This window comes from Rutidosis leptorrhynchoides, chromosome 1 (assembly GCF_046630445.1).
Source record: "Rutidosis leptorrhynchoides isolate AG116_Rl617_1_P2 chromosome 1, CSIRO_AGI_Rlap_v1, whole genome shotgun sequence".
NCBI lineage: Eukaryota > Viridiplantae > Streptophyta > Magnoliopsida > Asterales > Asteraceae > Rutidosis > Rutidosis leptorrhynchoides.
In genome coordinates, this window is record NC_092333.1 from 441,194,082 (window position 1) to 441,219,320 (window position 25,239).

Here is a 25,239-nt window from a genome sequence, read left to right on the forward strand (position 1 = left end):
AGGGGCATATTCGATTTCAATCATTCACCCATATAATGTAGTTTCAATTACTTGTGTCTATTTCGTAAAACATTTATAAAAATTGCGCATGTATTCTCAGCTCAAAAATATAAAGAGTAAAAAGGCAAATAAAACTCACAATACTGTATTTTGTAGTAAAAATACATATGACGACTTTGAACAATGCAGGGTTGGCATCGGATTCACGAACCTATATCATTTATATACATATTAAAACATATAATCTTAATCGAACATATTCATTTATTATATCATACGTTATATATTTTATATATTTAATTTATGTATATATTCAATATGATTAATATCTATATAGTTATATTAATATATTTATATACATTATTGTTTAGTGTTATATTAAAACTTAATAGTCTGTTATATGTACGAATTTAAATAAATAATTTTAGTAAGTTTGATTTATAAAGTTATGTGAAATATTAATAATTATAGTATATGTAATAAGTATATTTTATGTACAAATTATTTATCTGTTTAAAATGATAGTTTTTTTTAAATTACGGGGACATCCGATAAAATTGGAACGATAAAGAGAAGATTAGCATGGCCCCTGCGCAAGGATGACACACACAAAGGCACCTTTCCGCGTTTCTCTTTCACATAACAAAAATTTAGTAGCAGTTGAAGCCTTGAAAGATCGGCATCTGTGGCGGCTTCAGTTGAACGTGAAAACTTCATCTATGTTGCTAAGCTTGCTGAGCAAGCTGAACGCTATGACGGTTATCATCGTTCCTTTATTATAGATCCATTTTTTACATGTTGATTATACTGTTTTGTTCCCAGTTTGCGGTGCCCTAATGCGTTCAATACTTTAATTTATGCATATTATTTTAGCTTTAAACACAATTGCACATATATACGATCTATTTTTATGGATTCTATCTATTTGATATACTAATTAGGGTTATATTAAGTTTACGTATAGAAAGGCTGAATTAGGCTTTACTAGATCTTGAAATTAACCTATGCAATTAAAAAGGGAGCAAATGAAACTCACGAATATAAATATTGTAAAACAGTTAATAACACCCCAGGCAAATCCCACATCGCCCACAGACATGAGTGATCATGGGATTATAAGGTAATACTCACGCTTAAATGACACAACGCGTTTTGGGACCACAGGCAGAGCAGATGTGTGAGTACGCTGCAGTTAAGCGTGCTCGAGCGAGAGCACTACCAGGATAGGTAACCTCCTGGGAAAGTGCTTCTCGTGTGTGGTCGCCAAGAAAAAGCCGTGCGCCTACGGACAAAGTGGATAATATTGTGGTCATGTTAAGCTGGGGTGTTACAGAATGGTATCAGAGAAAGCTTAATTGGGTCGAAATAAAACTAGTAATTACTTTTGGTTTCTAGTGACTTATTGGGCGAGTCTTGTGATTATGTGTGTGATAGTTAGCTAAATAGAAATATTTAGCTTATTATTTGTGATATAATATAATAGGTGGATTACATTGGCTACTCGTGAATTTCGGATATTATGTTGCTAGAGATTTCAAGGTGAGTGGAATAATTATATATATGTGTATATGATTTATTTGCTTGTGTGTGGGGTGTGGTTAGTGTATCCGTGCATGAGGTTACACTATAGTGTTATCCGTGTGTGAGGATTTCACTATCTTTTTGTACGATGGGGCCACACGTATGTCATGGTGTTGGAAGTTTTACTACTTCGTCATGACATGTGCGATGGGTGGGTTGTGGCCGTTGACTCGGTCCACTAACTTCATCTTGGGAGTAACGTTGTATTTGCACGGTATAACGTTATCGGGAAATGCGAGTACCGGTGGGAAATGCGAGTACCATTCCCGGGTTGTGTGAATATGGATCCATATTGCTTGTGTGTGTGTGTTTATGTTTTAGCATATTACTTGTTGATTATATGCTAACGGTGATGCTAGCTTGGTGTATGCGTTGATATGCGTTATTATGCATTTTAGCATATTAGTAGTTAATTATATGCTAACGGTGATGCTAGCTTGGTATATGTGTTGATATGCGTTATTATATGTTGTGTGTGTAAGTGGGTGCAAGTAAGTAAATTATATATGTATATGTATAATTATTGCATTCACTAAGTGTAGTGACCCGAACTTTTTCATGGTTATATATATTAAATGAAAACTATATTTGCATGATTAAATGTTTCCAACTTGTTAAGCAATCCAACTTGTTAAGACTTGATTAATTGAAATGAGTTTCGTGTAGAAAATTGACCACCCAAGTTGACCGGCGATTCTCGAACGTTAAAACTTGTAAAAACGATATGATATGTATATATATGTAAATACATATATATGTATACATATATATATGTATATATATATATATATATATATATATATATATATATATATATATATATATATATATATATATATATATATATATATATATAGTTAACATAATATTATGATAGGTAAGTATCTCACTAAGTATATTAACAATGAGTTATATACATAAAAACGAGATTACTAAGTTAAGAAACACGAAACGGTATATATAACGATTATCGTTATAACAACGTCTTACTAAATACATATGTATCATATTAAGATATTGTTACACTATATTTAACATGATAAAATGATAATTATATATATCATTAATAAAGTTAACAATGAACTACATATGTAAAACAAGACTACTAACTTAAGAATTTCGAAACGAGACATATATGTAACGATTATCATTGTAACGACATTTAAATGTATATATATCATATTAAGATATATTTAATACATCATAATATCATGATAATGTAATAATTTAACATCTCATTAGATATAATAAACAATGGGTTAACAACATTTAACAAGATCGTTAACTTAAAGGTTTCAAAACAACACTTACATGTAACGACTAACGATGACTTAACGACTCTGTTAAAATGTATATACATGAAGTGTTTTAATATGTATTCATACACTTTTGAAAGACTTCAAGACATATATCAAAGTACTTCTACTTAACAAAAATTCTTACAATTACATCCTTATTCGTTTTCATCAACAATTCTACTCGTATGCACCCGTATTCGTACTCGTACAATACACAGCTTTTAGATGTACTTACTATTGGTATATACACTCCAATGATTAGCTCTTAGTAGCCCTTGTGAGTCACCTAACACTTGTGGGAACCATCATTTGGCAACTAGCATGAATGATTACACAAAATAACAAACTAATGGAGACTATATGACACCATGAAGATCACGTTTTCTAGCACTCACACAAACACTTTCATTTTTCAATTTTTATGCATCAAACTAAACTCTCTCAAGTGTTCTTCCATTGTTCTAAGTGTTCTTCATCATCTTCAACAAAATCTAGCTCAATCTAGTTCATAAATCCATACATAAACCAAGTTACAAAACAACTACTCAAGAACACACCAACAACACTTCTAAGTTTGCTAGCTTACTTTCAATCTTGCAAATCCATTTCAAGTGATCATCCAAACTCAAGAAATCTTTCTTATTTACAGTAATATATCTTTCTAATACAAAGTAATACTCATATTCAAACTTTGATTCAATTTCTATATCTATAACAATCTTATTTCGAGTAGAAATCTTACTTGAACTTGTTTTCGTGTCATGATTCTACTTCAAGAACTTTCAAGCAATCCAAGGATCCTTTAAAGCTAGATCTATTTTTTCTCATTTCCAGTAGGTTTATCTACAAAACTTTAGGTAGTAATGATGTTCATAACATCATTCGATTCATATATATAAAACTATCTTATTCGAAGGTTTAAACTTGTAATCACTAGAACATAGTTTAGTTAATTCTAAACTTGTTCGCAAACAAAAGTTAATCCTTCTAACTTGACTTTTAAAATCAACTAAACAAATGTTCTATATTTATATGATATGCAAACTTAATGATTTAAAACCTGGAAACACGAAGAACACCGTAAAACCGGACATACGCCGTCGTAGTAACACCGCGGGCTGTTTTGGGTTAGTTAATTAAAAACTATGATAAACTTTGATTTAAAAGCTATTCTTCTGGAAAAATGATTTTTCTTATGAACATGAAACTATATCCAAAAATCATGGTTAAACTCAAAGTGAAAGTATGTTTTCCAAAATGGTCATCTAGACGTCGTTCTTTCGACTGAAATGACTACCTTTACAAAAATGACTTTAACCTGTATTTCCAACTATAAACTTATACTTTTTTCTGTTTAGGTTCATAAACTTAAGTTCAATATGAAACCATAGCAACTTGAATCACTCAAAACGGATTTAAAACGAAGAAGTTATGGGTAAAACGAGATTGGATAATTTTGCTTGTTGTAGCTACGTAAAATTTGTAACAAATCTATACAAATCATAACTTAACTAACTTGAAATTGTATTATACATGTATTCTAACATATATTATGTAATCTTGGGATACCATAGACACGTATACAATGTTTTGACATATCATATCGACCCATATATATATATATATATATATATATATATATATATATATATATATATATATATATATATATATATATTATTTGGAACAACCATAGACACTCTATATGCAGTAATGTTTGAGTTAGCTATACAGGGTTGAGGTTGATTCCAAAATAATATATATACTTTGAGTTGTGATCGAGTCTGAGACTTGTAGACACTGGGTCGTGGATTGATTCGAGATAATATATATATATATATATATATATATATATATATATATATATATATATATATATATATATATATATATATATATATATATATATATATATATATTGATTTATTTCTGTACATCTAACTGTGGACAACTAGTTGTAGGTTATTAACGAGAGCTGCTGACTTAATAAATTTAAATCATTAAAACGTAATAAAAATGTTGTGAATGTATTTTGATCATACTTTGATATATATGTACATATTTGTTATAGGTTCGTGAATCGACCAGTGGCCAAGTCTTATTTCCGACGAAGGAAAAATCTGTGAAAGTGAGTTATAGTCCCACTTTTAAAATCTAATATTTTTGGGATGAGAATACATGCAGTTTTATAAATATTTTACGAAATAGACACAAGTAATTGAAACTACATTATATGGGTGAATGATCGAAGCCGAATATGCCCCCTTTTGCTTGGTAGCCTAAGAATTAGTAAACCGATCTACTAATTGACACGAATCCTAAAGATAGATCTATTGGGCCTAACAAACCCCATCCAAAGTACCGGATTCTTTAGTACTTCGAATTTGTTTTTATCATGTCTGATGGATGTCCCGAAATGATAGGGGATATTCTTATATGCATCTTGTTAATGTTGATTACCAGGTGTTCACCATATGAATGATTTTTATCTCTATGTATGGGATGTATATTGAAATATGAAATCTTGTGGTCTATTATTATGATTTAATATATATATATATATATATATATAGGTTAAACCTATAACTTACCAACATTTTTGTTGACGTTTAAAGCATGTTTATTCTCAGCTTTCGCTGTTGCATGCTAAAATATGGACAAGATTCGGTGTCAGCATGCTTGTATAATATTATTTAAAACTACATTCGAGATTTACTTTGTTGTAACATATTAATATTGTAAACCAATATGTATTGGTCGTGTGTAAGTGTGATATTTTTAGATTATCATTTCTTGATAATCTAGGTGGTGTCCTTTTAATCTTTTCGATAAAATAAAGGTTATGGTTTGTTTTAAAAACGAATGCAGTCTTTGAAAAACGTCTCATATAGAGGTCAAAACCTCGCAAAGAGATCAATTAATATGAAACGTTTATAATCGATATGAACGGGACATTTCACTAAGCTTTTCTTACTCCTCTTGTTGTTTTACTTTTTATAGGTACCGGTCTGATGATACGTAGATATGTAGTTGCAAGACTAGATATTTAGACGTTGTTTGAGCTCATGGAGGGATTGATCACGACTTATTAGACTTTGGTTGGGGATAGATAGTCCCTGGGATCAAGCTCTTGGTATCGGTTTGGGTTGTTGAGTCTTAAACCGTTCATTGTGTAATTTGGGTCAAAGTTACCACTTTTGTTGTCGGTACGGGTCGTGAGTACTAAATGTTGAAGAAAACATGTAAGGTATATTAGATTGTGTATGAACATGAAATTCGAAACTTTTAACAGGTTTTGAAGTGTATATGTTGGGTCAAGAATCTAAAAAAAAAAAAAGTTGTCGTTTCCTGGAAATGTGTCGAGAGACGTTTCAAGTGGTATCAGAGCATGGTCTAAGAGATCTAGGTGACTTTCGAGATATGTGCCTAGACTTAGACTATTTTGTGTGTGTGATAAGCGGGACTTGTAGGAATATGGGTCGGACCGGGAATGGTTGGTGCTTATGGCATAAGTGTGACTTGGCTTGATGCTAGACAATGATGTTTTATAGGAAATTAACTGCTATGAGTAGGTCGTTAATGAAATTGTATGATGTTACGTGTTTAAGGTATACCATGAGGAGAACTTGTGTGCACATAAATGTGTTATAATCGGAGGCGTAAATAGTGCTCGCTTTTATGCCTTAGAAAGATAGTCTCCTAAGATAAATAGGCCGACTAGGGGATTGCTTTCGATGCTAGATCCTTAAGTAGTAGGATGACATGCGAGTGTGATGTGTGTGTATATATATATATATATATATATATATATATATATATATATATATATATATATATATATATATATATATATGTATATACTATTATATTATTATTATATTGTATGCGGCATTGCAGGGACGAGTCTAGTGGCGAAATTCAGTTATTCAGCAGTTTTGAATGGTCAAGTTCACTAGAGGGACTTTGACTATTCAGGTCTTCTAGGAGTGGTCGTGTATCGAGTATTGTGTGAATGTTGCGCTAGTCCGGATAAAGTACCTTATATGGCCATGTGAAAGTGGTAAAGTACGTGATTATAATAATGCCTGATCAACATCATTACAACCGTGTATCTTGACACCAAGCATGACATGTTGAGTACCGAGCAAAGGAGCGTGATATGGTTGGGAAAGATTTGGTGGTTATTTCGGAGTCATGTAATGGTTGCTAGATTGCGTTGGTCTAAGGTGTTGTGTTTGTTATCACCTTAGGTGTATAGTGAGTCGAGGAGAGTTACGGTGAATATAGACATCTAATGTGAGTAAGTGGACTCGCGATATTGGTGCATTGTAGTCACCCTAAGTAGTGGGTGCGTGATTGAGATCGTATGATTGTGGTCTTTTACCATAACAAGGATGACCGATACGGGTGTGTGGCGGAGACTTAGGATCCCGTACTGGAATGTAACAAGTCTCGTGATAATAATAAATGTTATGACCTTGTCGAGTGTGTGGTTAAGGAATCATGTAGTGATTCCAATCGTGATTAGACCCAAAAGATTGAGTACCAAAGAGTCATCGGGTCGTTAAACTCACGGGAGTGAGACCTGTATGACGAGGAATTATGAAAGTCAGTGTTTAGTCGGGCATATAGAGTAATCTTCCTTAAAGGATTCCCTTGTGTTATTAGTGAGTGGAGTGGTATAAGACTTGGTGTCTCCAAGAATCTTGTTAGTGCTATATGAAAGTGTAGCAAGGCTATATATCTTGGCCTTGGTGAATTCGTGAGGAATGTAAGTTTGTAAGAAAGATTGTTAAACTAGTGGATCGTAAGGTATGTCGGGTGAACATGACTATAAGTCATTAAATAGTGAGTTATGAAGGTAAAATAGTTATTCGTGTAAGTGAGCTATGTAGCCAAGAGTGGTGTTTATATACACCCAATATGATTTAAAAAAATGTAAGTAGTATGGGTTATCCGCGGTGATGCCCGTGAAAAAGTAGCCTAAGGCATTCTTGGGAGTCTTCCTAGAAATTTCTATGTAATGGTAATCTTCGTGATAGAAGGATTGACAGAGTGTTAAGCATAACGGATAGGTTCGGTGAAGTGATCTTCACGAACAATACTGAACCCGTAAGGGTGTGCTTGTGTTGAGTTGTAATCACTGTTGTGTTTAGGTTTTGCCTGTGAGAGACCCTTGAAAGACTAATGGTGGATGATACTAGTGTTAGTGAATTGACGATTGAGAGGGTCGAGTTTTTAAGTATTGTGATAATTCCTTGCGTGGGATGGAGGAAGAAGAATTAGTTCTCCGGTTCTTGCCAAGAACAACCGCGGAACAATGACGGTTGACACGGGTACGGTGATCTTAGGAGATGGAAAAGTTTTGTTGCTCTTATGTACTCGGGTGTAAGGTTGATTGATGAGTCGGTATCGGACTTGAAGGTTAGTTAAATTTAATAATTTGATGAGGTGTTGACATTGCGGGTGTTGCATTTGCTAATTAGATTAGTCATTATTTCCTGCGAGAGTAAGTAAATGATTATTAGTGATTGATCGGCTAAGTGAGTAGAAGGTTGAGTAGGCTCGACTGACGTGTATGACTATTGAAGCGAAGTGGCATATGCCTAGGTCTAGAGGTGTATGTAAGAAATTTAAAGAGTCTACTTTGTGAAAGATAGTGAGATAGTAGTTGTGATTCGTGTTATGGAGGTGTGATGTCCTCATTAGTATCATGTTTAGGGTTATTGAGTATGCCGACTTTAGAGGCCCGAAGTAATTTTTTAAGAAATTTAGTGTATATGACCATCAATGAGATGGTTGAGTCAGTTGAAAGAGTATAATTCGCAGGATGTCATCATCTTGACGAGGTGGATGTTAAGTTGAATTCTAAGTGGGGGAGTTTTTACTTCAGCCCGAAAAAGTTTTAGTAATGTTATGTTCGGAGAAATGTTGAGGTATACCGTTCTAGACCTCAGTTGGACCCTAAGTCTTAATGAGGTAGGGTGATGGGCTAGTGATATGGAACTCAAGGTCTCGAGGTCGGGCATTTTGATCGTCGGGATGCGATATAGGGAGTACAATGTGAGAAAAAGGGAGAACCCTGAAGTATTGGGGATGCGATTAGTTAAAAGATCATGGGTGTAACGTTGTTGTTACGGATAAATCAAGATAGACAAAATCGTGTGCGAATAGGTCAAAAAGACCGTTAATGTTCTGTGACGACCCGGAAATTTCCAACCAAATTTAAACTTAATCTTTATATGAGTTCGACACGATAAGCAAAGTCTGTAATGTTGAAGTCTCAAAAAGTTTGAACTATTTCATATATTCAATTGACCTTCGACTGTTCTCGACGATTCACGAACAACTTTTTGTAAATAGATACATATATATATACATATATATATATATATATATATATATATTTTAAATATATAGATATATATATATATATATATATATATATATATATATATATATATATATATATAATTGGAAATATAATTTGAAATATTATATGTTGTTGTTATTAAAATTAACTTTGTAAAATAAAATAAAAATAGAATATTATGATAACTATTATTTAAAACATATATATATATATATATATATATATATATATATATATATATATATATAAGAATGTTAAATATATATTTTATGATTTTAAATCTATTTTGTAAACAACAGTAACACTCAATTGCCATTCGATGGATATTAATCAAGTTAAATACGAACTTATGTGATTTTAAAATAAACGGTGATCCGAAAAGGGGTTTTATAAATTATAGGCTTAGTAAAAATGTATTTAGAAGTTACTTATTAAATTTTAAAATTTTTTATATTTTACTTGGGGTTGGGAGTGAATAATTAATGTAATTTTTATTTAATAGTTGATGCTCGAATTTTATACCATAATGACCAAAGTAAATAAAACTATTTAATTTAAAAATTTTGGATTTTTCCGAAGACTTTTTTTCGCCACTGATTAACAATGGAGCACGAAATAATATTCGAAAACTTAGGTGTCGGTAACAAGATGCCAAATATTATGGCTGCTATTGGGAATCACGTTTCCTCTTCTATGATTTATATTATATTATTACTTTTATTAATATTATATATATATATATATATATATATATATATATATATATATATATATATACATATCTAGAGATTGGGATGGAAAACACCACTACTCCTCACTAAACACCTACTTCTTGATCTACAACCCACTTATTGTTTTTGTTCTTAATTCCGGTGTATGTACGAAACCGAACCTAAACCAACACCCACTTCTATTATTGACTATCAAGTTACCAAGTATCAAATTCATGTTTTCAGTCTTTATTCATAAACCATCACCACCCTTCTTTCTTTTAGGATGATAAACAAACATCACCATTGTGAAGACCTGTCCTAATCCATCCGGACGAAGTCCATATCGATTATAAACGATTCACAACAGTTGATTACATCGCGAGGTACTTGACCTCTATATGATACATTTTACAAACATTGCATTCGTTTTTGAAAAGACAATCTTTCATTACATCGAATGTTGACGGCGTGCATACCATTTTATAATATATCTAACTATAATTGACTTAATAATAATCTTGATGAACTCAATGACTCGAATGCAACGTCTTTTGAAATATGTCATGAATGACTCCAAGTAATATCTTTAAAATGAGCAATTGCACAGCGGAAGACTTCTTTCATACCTGAGAATAAACATGCTTTCAAGTGTCAACCAAAAGGTTGGTGAATTCATTAGTTTAACATAAATAATCATTTCATAATTTTAATAGACCACAAGATTTCATATATCCATTTCTCATAAACCTACGTCCCATGCATAGAGACAAAAACATCATTCATATGGATTGAACACCTGGTAACCGACCTTAACAAGATGCATATAGAATATCCCTTATCATTCCGGGATCCTCCTTCGGACATGATATAAATTTGAAGTACTAAAGCATCCGGTACTTTGGATGGGGCTTGTTGGGCCCGATAGATCTATCTTTAGGATTCGCGTCAATTAGGGTGTCTGTTCCCTAATTCTTAGATTACCAGACTTAATAAAAAGGGGCATATTCGATTTCGATAATTCAACCATATAATGTAGTTTCGTTTACTTGTGTCTATTTCGTAAAACATTTATAAAAATTGCGCATGTATTCTCAGCCCAAAAATATAAAGGGTAAAAAGGTAAATGAAACTCACGCATATAAATATTGTAAAACAGTTAATAAAGCATTTGCATGTATTCTCAGCCCAAAAATGTAATGAGTAAAAAGGGAGCAAATGAAACTCACGCATATAAATATTGTAAAACAGTTAATAAAGCATTTGTATGTATTCTCAGCCCAAAAATGTAATGAGTAAAAAGGGAGAAAATGAAACTCACCTAATGTATTTTGTAGTAAAAATACATATAATGAAATTGAACAATGCAGGGTTGGCCTCGGATTCACGAACCTATATCATTTGTATATATATTAAAACATATAATCGTAACTGAACGAATTTATTTATTATATCTTTAATTTGTATTTTTAATTTGTGTGTATATAATTAAAATGGTTACTCTTCATATAATTATATTAATATATATCTATATTTATATACGTACTTGTTTAAATGTTATATTTAAAAATCGATAGTTTTTATTATTTGTAAGTATTTATGTAATTAATATTAATAGGTTTGATATATACATTTATGTGAAATTCTAATATAATTTTTGTATATACAGTATGTATATTCTATGTTCAAAAAATGTTTATCTGTTTTAAAAAGGTAGTTTTTAATATTAATAATGATAACATTAAAAATCCTATTACTTCAAAAAAATACTTATTTTGATAATAATATTTATAACAATCTTATTATTAATTGTAATCTTAAATAAATACTTTTGTTAATAATAATCATAATTGTAACCAGGGTTAGGATAATAATAATAATGATAATAATAATAATGGGTAACTAATACTTGCATCAGTAATAATAATAATACCAATAACTAGTGTTCGTAATACTTAATAATAATAATACTAATAATAATTCTAATGTCTAATGATAATAATTATTATAATAATAGTCATATATCCATAACCTTTAATGATAATAATAATGGCATTAGCAATACTTATAATTCTTATAACTATGATATTAATAATTACAATAATGCTAATAATATCAATACAACAATAATCATAGTAATAACAATAATAATAATAATAGTAATAATAATAATAATAATAATAACAATAATAATAATAATAATAATAATAATAATGAAAATGATAAGGCTACCTTTAAAAGAACAATCCCTTAAAAAAAATGCCACTGCTGTTTCCCGCAAACACTCTAAACCAACACGCTGTTTCCATTTTTCTGATATTCTACTAGCTTATAATAAATATATATTCAGTTTTCTATTTTTCCTCTCCTTCTTCTTCAACGTAACAGACTCAGGATCAAAGCAGGTATCAATAATAATAAGTTTAAGGTTGAATCATGTTTTTATAACAGAAACGTAATCAACCCAGATGGAAATGATTTGGTTTATCAATACAGGAAAAAAATTAAAAATAAAAAGGCTGTAACAGTTTTCGTAAGTTCTTCATGAACTCAAAAATCAAACTCGACAATAAAGGCAGTTATAGACCTCGATCCTAACATGAAAAAGGTTTCATTTATCTCCTAGAAACTTTCTATAACCTTAATTGGAACTAAAACATCATATTGACTTCGAATTTGGCCATGAACAACCCGTTTGACTTTTTCAATTAATACTTTGACTCCAAAATTCGAAAGTGTTATGAGGAATTGGAATTTAATACTTTGAAGATAGTTTGAGAAAAGGGTTACTAACAAGACTGCATTTGCACAATTTTAAATTTGATAGAAAATCGAGGTTTTTGGAAAATTGACCCAAGAACAGGGCGGTATCTGCTTGTTCTTCAATTTTTCGATTAAATTCGAGTAAATAATTGTTAAAATGATTCTTTTTAATTGAATGACAATGTATAACAAAAAGACTCAATCCCTGTAAGTGTGTAATTCGCTCAATTATATATCCCTTCGATTTTACAGTCAATAATATCAGAATTTAAAAGAAATATAAATTGGTTATCATTTTCCTTGATTTGTACGATTGATTGTTATGTGTAACAGATTATAGACAAAAACAAATTTGTAACTGCAGAGTACGAGTGAAGCTATCACTAAAGAGTGAAATGAGTAAATGAAGTTTCGTTTTAACTTTTGCCGTTGTCTTGGTTGAATTTTGAAAGTAAGGTTTATCTTAACTTTTGATGTAGTCACGATTGAATTTTGAAAATAGGATGCGTCTTAACTTTTGACGTTGTTTTGGTTGAATTCCGGAATTCAAGGAAATTGAAGAAAATCTTCGAAATCTAAAAGATTTGATTCTTCGGGGAGTAAGGAAATTAAGATCTCTATAATTAATGAGGAAATCTGCCTTGATTTCTTTGTCTGGTATTTTCACTATAAATGAACTTATTCCGTTCCATTACTTTCACCATTCCTATACTTTCCTTCTCTATTCCTACTTCTAAAATATTGTGGAAATGCTCCATCCAGTTCTGATTTTTGATATTTTCCTATCTATGTATCTGTCATCCTTCTTTTCAATCTTCCACCCGAAAATCTGTTTACTTCTAATATTGCCTTGGAGGAATACTATTCTTAATTATACCGTGTCTTTATATTGCTATTCGTATTAATATCCACGGTTTGTAACTTCTGTGTTGTTATTGGGTTTTATATCTTCCCTTAGATTTCAATGTCCCTGTTTCTGTCTCCTATAATTATTGTCATCCACAGTTAATGCGCTCTCTTATTTGCTGCAATTTATACTCCCTTTCTATTTCGGAGCTTCATGCTTTTGTTTACTTTTCGCAAGTAACGGTCCAGAATTCATAGGTATAGAGTTTCGAATTATCATAATATACAAGGTAGAAAGGAAAGGTAGTAGCACGATTTGTTTTGTCAAATTACCTGAATCACTGAGAATAGAACTATCAAGAATATATTTTGTTGATATGTTCAGAAGTTAATCAGAATGAAGGAGTTATGTAGCATGACACATGATGACGTTATAATCTGTGAATCATCATGTTCCATTTAGAAACTCAGCATGACTTACTGTAATATAATCACGTTGATCAAGTGTCATTATATTATAGTAACTCATGCATCAGTTCCCAACATTACTTCAATAACATTCATATTTTAATCTAGAAAGTTTACAGAATATAGAAACTAACAGTTTCTATATGATGTAATACTGATAGCACGAAGAGATTAATGATTTCAGATAAGAATAGTTATAAAAATATCTCCAGAAATATGAAGGATATTTATAATGAAAGATACGATAATATCTCGGAATATCTAAGATCAGAGGATGATAGAAACTATTATCTGCAAGGGTTTAAAGTAAGGAACAAGATATTCACTAAAGACTTTAGCAGACATTGATTCATTTGGATTCTTTGAAGTCAAACTTATTCTTTGTGATTTGTCCACGGCTTTCTTCCTAGTTTCGCATAATCTGCTTTTCGGTACTAAATTTTCTATTGAATGTTTCCAATATAATGATACACAGGAAGCATGAGGAGGTATATAATTTCGGACGAGAATATTTATGAAAATGTCCTCAGAAATATCGAAGATATTGATGATGATATTTTGGAATTTCTAAGTTCGATGGTTGATGGAGAAAGATTTTCCGCAAGATTTTAACATGACTTCGGAGCAAGATATTCTCTAAAGATTTCAGCGGATCCAGAATTACCTAAATCCTTTGAATATAGGGTTTGGTCCTTGTATTTGTCCTTGATCTCCTTCATGGGTAGCTCAATCTGTTTTTCAATACCCAATTTTCTATTAAGCGTTCCTAACACTCCTTTCATTATTATCAAACTTTTGGTCGTTTAGACCATCTACCATTTTTTCTGTTTCCTCTGCAATTAATGCTATGATATCTGAATCATCGGTTATTAATCCGAGGTGGTTTCAGGAAAATTTTGTTTTTAGATGATTAAACGCTGAATGTAATATGGTGGAATATGAAAGGTTCCCCGGTAAAAATAAAAGAGCACGCGTATATATCAATGTTATAATAAGGTTGTTTCGTACGAAAAGTCGAAGTTGTCTTGCTGGAGCTGTGACAAAACTGGCTATCTCGAACAGCAGATGCAAAGTTATTTTCGGTAATAATAACGCTAAAGGAATTAGCACAGCTACGTGTTAAACGTTTACTCAGGTTCCTAGTGTTTTCAGGTGCATAACTATATACATCAATCTTTTCTCCCATAAATGAATTGAGGTTGGTTCATCCTCTCGATATAGGTGTTTTCAAGAATCATGAAAGGTTTGAAAGCAGAATGTAATCGTGAAGATACAAATGATGTTTAAGACGAAATCAAGTGGCAACTTGAAGAATTATTTAGTTTCATATGTTATAATCAATATTTTAATTCATTTTAATTGTCCAATGTTATTAGTCCACAGTCGATAGTCCACGGTTGACAGTCCAATAATTCATATATAGTTTAATATATAATATTCGAATTAATTAATACGTGTCGTGACCCGTATACGTCTCAGACTCGATCACAACTCAAACTATATATATTATTGTAGAATCAACCTCAACCCTGTATAGAGAACTTGATCATTACTGCATATAGAGTGTCTATGGTGATTCCAAATAATATATATAGATGCGTCGATATGATATGTCAAAACCTTGTATACGTGTCCCGATATTTAAAGTGCGTAAAATAAATAACAGAAAATTAAATAACGATAAACAAAGTGCGTAAAGTAAATAACAGAAATTTAATGACGATAAATAAAATTGCGAGAATGTAAATTGCGATAAAATAAATTGCGATAAATAAAATGTAATCAGTTAGCTAGGAACAGTTAGCTAGGATTTTGTTAGCGTGGATTCTTAACAAAATTTCTCATAGTTAATTTGTTTGTTTCTAACAAATTTTATTTTGTCCAATGTTTTATTCAATATGCCACTTGTTGGATTCTGACAGGTCAAAATCCAAATATGAAATTGAATGAAAATGGTTATTCTGTGATGAATGGATTCGTATAGCTGTGGTTGCAAGTAGGATAGTAAATGACTGTTGAATCAGATTCAAAGAATGTACAGTGTAACTTATTAATGCGAAATCTAAATATTCCTCGGGTATTACCTACCCGTTAAAATATTTTCACCATTAACAGTTTGTACAATAAAAATTTTAATTACAATCTTTATGAAAACATATATACATATATATTTTCTTCAGACGTAATTATGGATAAAATGAGTCAATGTGATATTAAACTCATCAGATTTACGGCTAGAACTAGAGTACATAATCTCTAAAATATTAGAGATTACATAGTCATCATGAAGGACGAAGATAGTTTATGTAGAATGATTCGTAAAGCGATTCGTAGAACGATGATTATGCTTGAGGTATAGATTGCGAGGTTGAGACGTGTGATGATGTTGTTGTTGTTGGTACTCCTTGATATCCATGGTGCGTATGACGTTGATGTTCAAGGTATAGATTAAGATGTTGAGGTGTGGGATGCGGATGTTGATGTCGGTGGTGGTGATGGTACTGTTGACATTGGTGGTGGTATTGGTTATGCTGCTGGTGCTGCTGCTGGTGTTTGTAACCTTCGCACCATATTCTCTAAAGCCACTACCCAAGCGCGAAGCTCGTTGACTTCTTCTATTACACCGGGGTGATTTTTGGTTCGGACTAGCAGATAAATATAATCTAGAATTTGGTATAGTATATAATCGTGGCGAGATACTCTAGAAATGAGAGAAAAGATGGTGTTTCGAACAGGTTCACCGGTAAGTGCTTCAGGTTCTTTGCCAATAGGGCAATGTGGCGGATGGAAAGGATCACCTTCTTCTTGTCTCTAATGATTGAGGAGGCTACGAACCCATCCCCAATTCATCCAGAATAGATGATGACTGATTGGTTGATCCATTCCGGTCACACTGCTTTCGGAGCTTGAGTGGGATTCCATTTCGGAATCCGAGTGACTTGAACTAATGATGAATTCCATTTCATACGATTGGATAAAGAATTTTTAGATATGAAATGATTTTCTGGCTAACGGATGGTATTCTTAATTACATAGAATATCCATATATATAGAACAAAAGGTTTCGTAGATTACGGAGGAATTTACGGGATACGCCAGGTAAGGTTTACAGTAACAGATACGCTAAGATATGAATCTTGTCTATACACTATTCATGTAATCAATGCAGCAAGACGTGTCTAGACTAAGAATGATAAGCAGATAATTTTCGACACAAAATGATAAGCAAAACTTTTTGACATGCAGACCAGGTCGAAGTTCAGACTCACTAATGCATCCTAACGACTACTAGTTAGACACACTAATGCAAGACCTGGTTCGCTACGACCACCGCTCTGATACCAACTGTGAAGACCAGTCCTAATCCATCCGGACGAAGTCCATATCGATTATAAACGATTCACAACAGTTGATTATGTCGCGAGGTACTTGACCTCTATATGATACATTTTACAAACATTGCATTCGTTTTTGAAAAGACAATCTTTCATTACATCGAAAGTTGACGGCGTGCATACCATTTTATAATATATCTAACTATAATTGACTTAATAATAATCTTGATGAACTCAACGACTCGAATGCAACGTCTTTTGAAATATGTCATGAATGACTCCAAGTAATATCTTTAAAATAAGCAATTGCACAGCGAAAGACTTCTTTCATACCTGAGAATAAACATGCTTTCAATTGTCAACCAAAAGGTTGGTGAATTCATTAGTTTAACATAAATAATCATTTCGTAATTTTAATAGACCACAAGATTTCATATATCTATTTCTCATAAACCTACGTCCCATGCATAGAGACAAAAACATCATTCATATGGATTGAACACCTGGTAACCGACCTTAACAGGATGCATATAGAATATCCCCTATCATTCCGGGATCCTCCTTCGGACATGATATAAATTCGAAGTACTAAAGCATCCGGTACTTTGGATGGGGCATGTTGGGCCCGATAGATCTATCTTTAGGATTCGCGTCAATTAGGGTGTCTGTTCCCTAATTCTTAGATTACCAGACTTAATAAAAAGGGGCATATTCGATTTCGATAATTCAACCATATAATGTAGTTTCGTTTACTTGTGTCTATTTCGTAAAACATTTATAAAAATTGCGAATGTATTCTCAGCCCAAAAATATAAAGGGTAAAAAGGTAAATGAAACTCACGCATATAAATATTGTAAAACAGTTAATAAAGCATTTGCATGTATTCTCAGCCCAAAAATGTAATGAGTAAAAAGGGAGCAAATGAAACTCACGCATATAAATATTGTAAAACAGTTAATAAAGCATTTGCATGTATTCTCAGCCCAAAAAATGTAATGAGTAAAAATGGAGCAAATGAAACTCACCTAATGTATTTTGTAGTAAAAATACATATAATGAAATTGAACAATGCAGGGTTGGCCTCAGATTCACGAACCTATATCATTTGTATATATATTAAAACATATAATCGTAACTGAACGAATTTATTTATTATATCTTTAATTTGTATTTTTAATTTGTGTGTATATAATTAAAATGGTTACTCTTCATATAATTATATTAATATATATCTATATTTATATACGTACTTGTTTAAATGTTATATTTAAAAATCGATAGTTTTTGTTATTTGTAAGTATTTATGTAATTAATATTAATAGGTTTGATATATACATTTATGTGAAATTCTAATATAATTTTTGTATATACAGTATGTATATTCTATGTTCAAAAAATGTTTATCTATTTTAAAAAGGTAGTTTTTGATATTAATAATGATAACATTAAAAATCCTATTACTTAAAAAAAAATACTTATTTTGATAATAATATTTATAACAATCTTATTATTAATTGTAATCTTAAATAAATACTTTTGTTAATAATAATCATAATTGTAACCAGGGTTAGGATAATAATAATAATGATAATAATAATAATGGGTAACTAATACTTGCATCAGTAATAATAATAATACCAATAACTAGTGTTCGTAATACTTAATAATAATAATACTAATAATAATTCTAATGTCTAATGATAATAATAATTATAATAATAGTCATATATCCATAACCTTTAATGATAATAATAATGGTATTAGCAATACTTATAATTCTTATAACTATGATATTAATAATTACAATAATGAGAATAACATCAATACAACAATAATCATAGTAATAACAATAATAATAATAATAATAATAGTAATAATAATAATAATAATAATAATAATAATAATAATAATAATAATAATAATAATAATAATAATAATAATAATAATAATAATAACAATAATAATAATAATAATAATGAAAATGATAAGGCTACCTTTAAAAGAACAATCCCTTAAAAAAAATGCCACTGCCTGGGATCGAACCCCCGACCCCTCGTATACCCGCAAACACTCTAAATCAACATGCTGTTTCCATTTTTTTGATATTCTACTAGCTTATAATAAATATATATTCAGTTTCTGTTTTTCCTCTCCTTCTTCTTCAACGTAACAGACTCAGGATCAAAGCATGTATCAATAATAATAAGTTTAAGGCTGAATCATGTTTTTATAACAGAAACGTAATCAACCCAGATGGAAATGAGTTGGTTTATCAATACAAGAAAAAAATTAAAAATAAAAAGGCTGTAACATTTTTCGTAAGTTCTTCATGAACTCAAAAATCAAACTCGACATTAAAGGCAGTTATAGACCTCGATCTTAACATGAAAAAGGTTTCATTTATCTCCTAGAAACTTTCTATAACCTTAATTGGAACTACAACATCAGATTGACTTCGAATTTGGCCATGAACAACCCGTTTGACTTTTTCAATTAATACTTTGACTCCAAAATTCGAAAGTGTTATGAGGAATTAGAAGTTAATACTTTGCAAATTGTTTAAGAAAAGGGTTACTAACAAGACTGCATTTGCACAATTTTAAATTTGATAGAAAATCGAGGTTTTTGGAAAATCGACCCAAGAACAGGGCGGTATCTGCTTGTTCTTCAATTTTTCGATTAAATTCGAGTAAATAATTGTTGAAATGATTCTTTTTAATTGAATGCCGATGTATAACAAAAAGACTCAATCCCTATAAGTGTGTAATTTGCTCAATTATATATCCTTTCGATTTTACAGTCAATAATATCAGATTTTAAAAGAAATATAATTTGGTTATCATTTTCCTTGATTTGTACGATTGATTGTTATGTGTAACATATTATAGACAAAAACAAATTTGTAACTGCAGATTGAGAGAGACCAGGAACTGATTGAGTACCCAATTGAGTCTCCTGAATGTGTGTAATCGTATATATATATATATATATATATATATATATATATATATATATATATATATATATATATATATATATATATATATATCTGCTTATTATTAAATCGGTATTTTATAAATCTAGTTAACTATATATATATTTTTATGTATATATATCTGTTTATATATATATATCTAAAATTCATAAATTTTGATATTGATAATGCTATTGTTAATCAAATATTAATAGTAGTAATGAATTAATAAAATTATTGATAATAATATCGAATTACTAATAATATCACTAATAGTTATATTAATAATAATTATCAAAATAGATAACAGTAATCATACAGATATGGTAATACTAGTAAAAATAATACTAAATCTATGAATAATACTAATAATAATATTGCATGTAATAATTAATAATACCACTATAAATAATCTTGTAATTACATTTAATATATAAATTTTACAATTACTATATATTATTTTATCTGATAATTTTTATTTAATATTAATATGTTATATATATATATATATATATATATATATATATATATATATATATATATATATATATATATATATATATATATATACAAATGCTTATTAATATAGTTCATATATATGTTTACATATATTTATTTTAATGGTAACTTAACTATATTATTTATTATTTTATCCTTTTTAATTCTAATTGATTAATGTGTATTTGATTACTCAAATAATATATACATACTCTTATTTTTACATTTATATGTATATATATATTTATTTACACAATATCGGTCGTGAATCATCGGACATAATCGAAGGGTAAATGTTATCCATGTAAACAGTTCATCAATTCAGAGAATCACATTACAAACTTTGCTTATTGTGTCGAAATCATTTAAAGATTAAAGTTTAAATTTGGTCGGAAATTCCCGGGTCATCACAACCATAACTAGTTCCTATTGGTTTCTTGCTCGATCAAACCTACATGATACTTATTTCAGTCACTAGTGATCACACCCATTTACATAATCAACAACCACCACCATGATCAAACATCCATTATCCTTGTAAACACCACACCCAACTATTTTCTGTTTCCATTTATCACCATCGAAACCCACCACTAGTCACCACTCCACCTTCATCAAGAACCACCACCTTATAATCGAACGCCACCATGATCACCATTTAAAACCCACTTACTACTCAATTAAAATAAAAATAAGTGAACCACTCGACTCGCCTATTTCCGGTTTAATCATCTTCTTACTAATATTAACCATCAACCTCTTTAATATGATGCTACTGCATCTGTGTTATGACAGCCCAAAACAAGAACCAAAAACCACACTTATAATCTACTTCCTGTTGAACGATCGAAACAAACCCAAACAAATCATCACTATATTCGCTGCACTCTTGCTCTTGCTCTTGTCTTGTTTATGTTATGATTGACAACCACTCGCCATGTCTTTCTACTTCTATTTTAAAACTCGTCAAAACTACCACCAAGCTATCACCATATGATACTACATCTGTTTAGTCTCCTGTTCCTGATCGAAATAAAACCCCCACATCTACTAATAATTAATTCCTGATTATTTTTCTTTAATTAACACCCAAAGAACTTCTGCTACTGCTACGATTGCTGTATACTTCTGTTTCTGTTCGCAAGAAAAACCTGCATAATTGCAGCTGCTATATGGACCATTAATCCTTCCTTGTTCATCACTATAATTAAATGAAAACCCAACCCAAAACAATTTTTCTCCGATCACTATACAACCGCCACTTTATTTCTCTTTTTCTTCTGTTTTCCAGCCTGCTGTTTCTTTCTGTGTTCCTGCTACAATGATAAATGATAATGGCTGTGGCTATTAAAATAATGGGAGTCGTATATGGATGCTACAAGTGGATTAACCATATTACGTTTTTTTTAAACCGAACCACATAATTGTTTCTTGAATCACATTTAAATGGGCTTGGCAAATGTTGGGCTTGACAAACTGTAGTGGGTCGAAATTCAATTACTTTTGTTGGGCTGCTAATCAAAAATTCAGTCCTCTTTATTTCTGTCGACTGGTTTAAGGAGATGAAAATAGGATGAATAAGTGACGGGTTAAATAAATATGGTTGTAAGATTTAATCAGAAAATGAGCAGCAGCTCAGTTGGTTTGGGAGAGTGTTGGGGGTGCGTGAGGTCTCGGGTTCGATTATGGTTTGAAGCATTCTTTTTATAAAAACTTCTTAAAGAGGGTTCGTGAATCTGACGCCAACCCTACAATTGTTCAATGTTGTCATATGTATTTTTACTACAAAATACAGTATTGTGAGTTTCATTTGCTCCCTTTTTAAATGCTTTTGTAATATATATTTTTGGGACTGAGAATACATGCGCTGCTCTTATAAATGTTTTAAAAAATAGACACAAGTACTTGAAATTACATTATATGGTTGAATTGTTATACCGGATATCGCCCTTGTTGAACTTGGTAGCCTAAGAATTGGTGTTTATTATAATTGCCACTAATTGACGCGAATCCTAAAGATAGATCTATGGGCTTTGACACGCCCAGTCAGAGAATTTGAACTGCTTTAGTACTTCGATGTTATATGTTTGGGGATATTCTAGATGCATTTGGTTAATGTCGGTTACTAGGTGTTCAATCCATATGAATGATTTTTATGCAGATGCATGATGTTTATGAGAAATAGAAATGAAAATCTTGTGGTCTATTAAAATGATGAAAATGAATATTGATGATAAACTAATGAACTCACCAACCTTTTGGTTGACACTTTAAAGCATGTTTATTCTCAGGTATGAAAGAAATCTTCCGCTGTGCATTTGCTCATTTTAGAGATATTACTTGGAGTCATTCATGACATATTTCAAAAGACGTTGCATTTGAGTCGTTGAGTTCATCAAGAATATTATTAAGTCATTGATAGTTTGATATATTATGAAATGGTATGCATGACTGTCAACTTTCGATGTAATGAAAGTTTGTCTTTTAAAAACGAATGCAATGTTTGAAAAATGTATCATGTAGAGGTCAAATACCTCGCGATGTAACCAAATGTAATGTATTCGTCCTTATGGATTAGGGCGGGTCGTCTCATGTTCCAAGAGGGACGGTTTGATAATGCTTAAGACTTCACCACGGAAAAGGGTAATTTGTGTGTGTTAACGAGAAATGTTGATTCCCGGTTTAGGGACCACTTAGGTCTGACCAGAGTTATGAAGTAGAATACTGGTTGAAGTTAACTAATAACTTGCGAGTAAATGTCTTTCGAATGAATAAACGCGTATGTTGTTAGATGATAAGTATACGCTATACGAAGTATTCAAAGTGTGGTTTGAGAACTTGTTTATTAAGTGTAAACACAAAAATAAATGGTGTTGTATTAGTGGGTTAGCTAAAGAATTTGCGTTGCAACACCTACTTTAAGTAGTGACGCGGATCACGGGGACGTGATCCAATATAAGTGAGGGAGAATTGTAACACCCGTTGTTTTTTTTATACTTTGGGCTGTTTTGCCAACTTTCAAAATTCAGGGACTATTTGTGTAAATAGGTATACAAACGGGTTGAACTCAGTTTTGGGGTCTGGAACACCTCACAATCATCTCAAAAGTTCCAAAAATTAGATTCTCTCTTGTGAGGAAACCCTAAAACGAAGTAAGTGTAAATTGGTGAAGAAGGAGGTGATTACAACCCAAATTGAAGTTTGTTCTTTGTTGCTCTATCTACTAGATTTCAATTGTTACTTGAGGTAAACCCTACAATTCGAAATTCATGTCTGATTAATGAATTGGGGTTAGGGTTTGATGGGGATAGTGATGATAAACCCTTATACCTTAGGGTTTGGGGTCAAATGAGTCTAGTATTTAAATATATAATCTTTGAAGGTGGGTTTTTGGGTTGGGTGCTTGATTTTGATCAAGTAATGATGTAATTAGTATCCTTATTACTATTAATTAGTGTTTATGAATATTGCTATTGTTGTTGGTCAAACCTGAAAGTTGACTTTGATTAGGTCAAACTAGGTTTGAGTCTAAATTGTGAAATTTTACATGAGTAATTGAATTGTATTTGTCAATTGGTGTCAAGTGTAAATGGGTCAAGTTTACACTAGTAAGAGTGTTGAAATGTATCTACTTCAGGAAGGATAAGTTAGAACTAATGAATTAGTGTTGTGGATATGTTTGTTGGTTGAAAATTGGGTAAATATTGTAAAATCCGTAGCTAATAAAATTTGCACAAACCACGTCTTTGTAAAATCATATAAAATCAACCGTAGCTCTGTTTGAGGCGTGTGAACACAATTCGGAAAGGTCTTTGAGTATTATATCCAATGAATAAGCTTTTGTTGACTAAATAGATGTCTAAATGGGCCATAATCTACTATAACTAAGGGGCTGTCCAAATGATTAAAATGGGTAAAATTTGTATAAAGTGTTATTGTTTGGATTTTTGGGCATGGTGTAAGTGTCAATAATGTTAGGGAGTTTATTGGGTATGAATTACCACTTGTAAAGGCAATGATTCAAGACCCTCTTGAGTCGATTATTGGTTGAAAGCTTAATTGGGTCGAAATAAAACTAGTAATCACTTTTGGTGTCTAGTGACTTATTGAGCGAGTCTTGTGATTATGTGTGTGATAGTTAGCTAAATAGAAATATTTAGCTTATTATTTGTGATATAATGTAATAGGTGGATTACATTGGCGACTCGTGGATTTCGAATATTATGTTGCTAGAGATTTCAAGGTGAGTGGAATAATTATATATATGTGTATATGATTTATTTTCTTGTGTGTGGGGTGTGGTTAGTGTATCCGTGCGTGAGGTTACACTATAGTGTTATCCGTGCGTGAGGATTTCACTACCTTTTTGTACGATGGGGGCCACACGTATGT

The 25,239-nt window shown here is 31.1% G+C and overlaps 1 non-coding gene and 1 pseudogene across 1 annotated transcript; one reads left to right on the plus strand and one right to left on the minus strand.

The window, feature by feature from the left end:
* The window catches only part of LOC139902742 (wax ester synthase/diacylglycerol acyltransferase 11-like), a 63,072-nt pseudogene that overhangs the window by 19,253 nt on the left and 18,580 nt on the right, over nt 1–25,239 (minus strand).
* LOC139887491 (U6 spliceosomal RNA) lies at nt 525–632 on the plus strand. Its single transcript, XR_011773314.1, has one exon. It is a non-coding gene; the product is annotated as a U6 spliceosomal RNA (small nuclear RNA).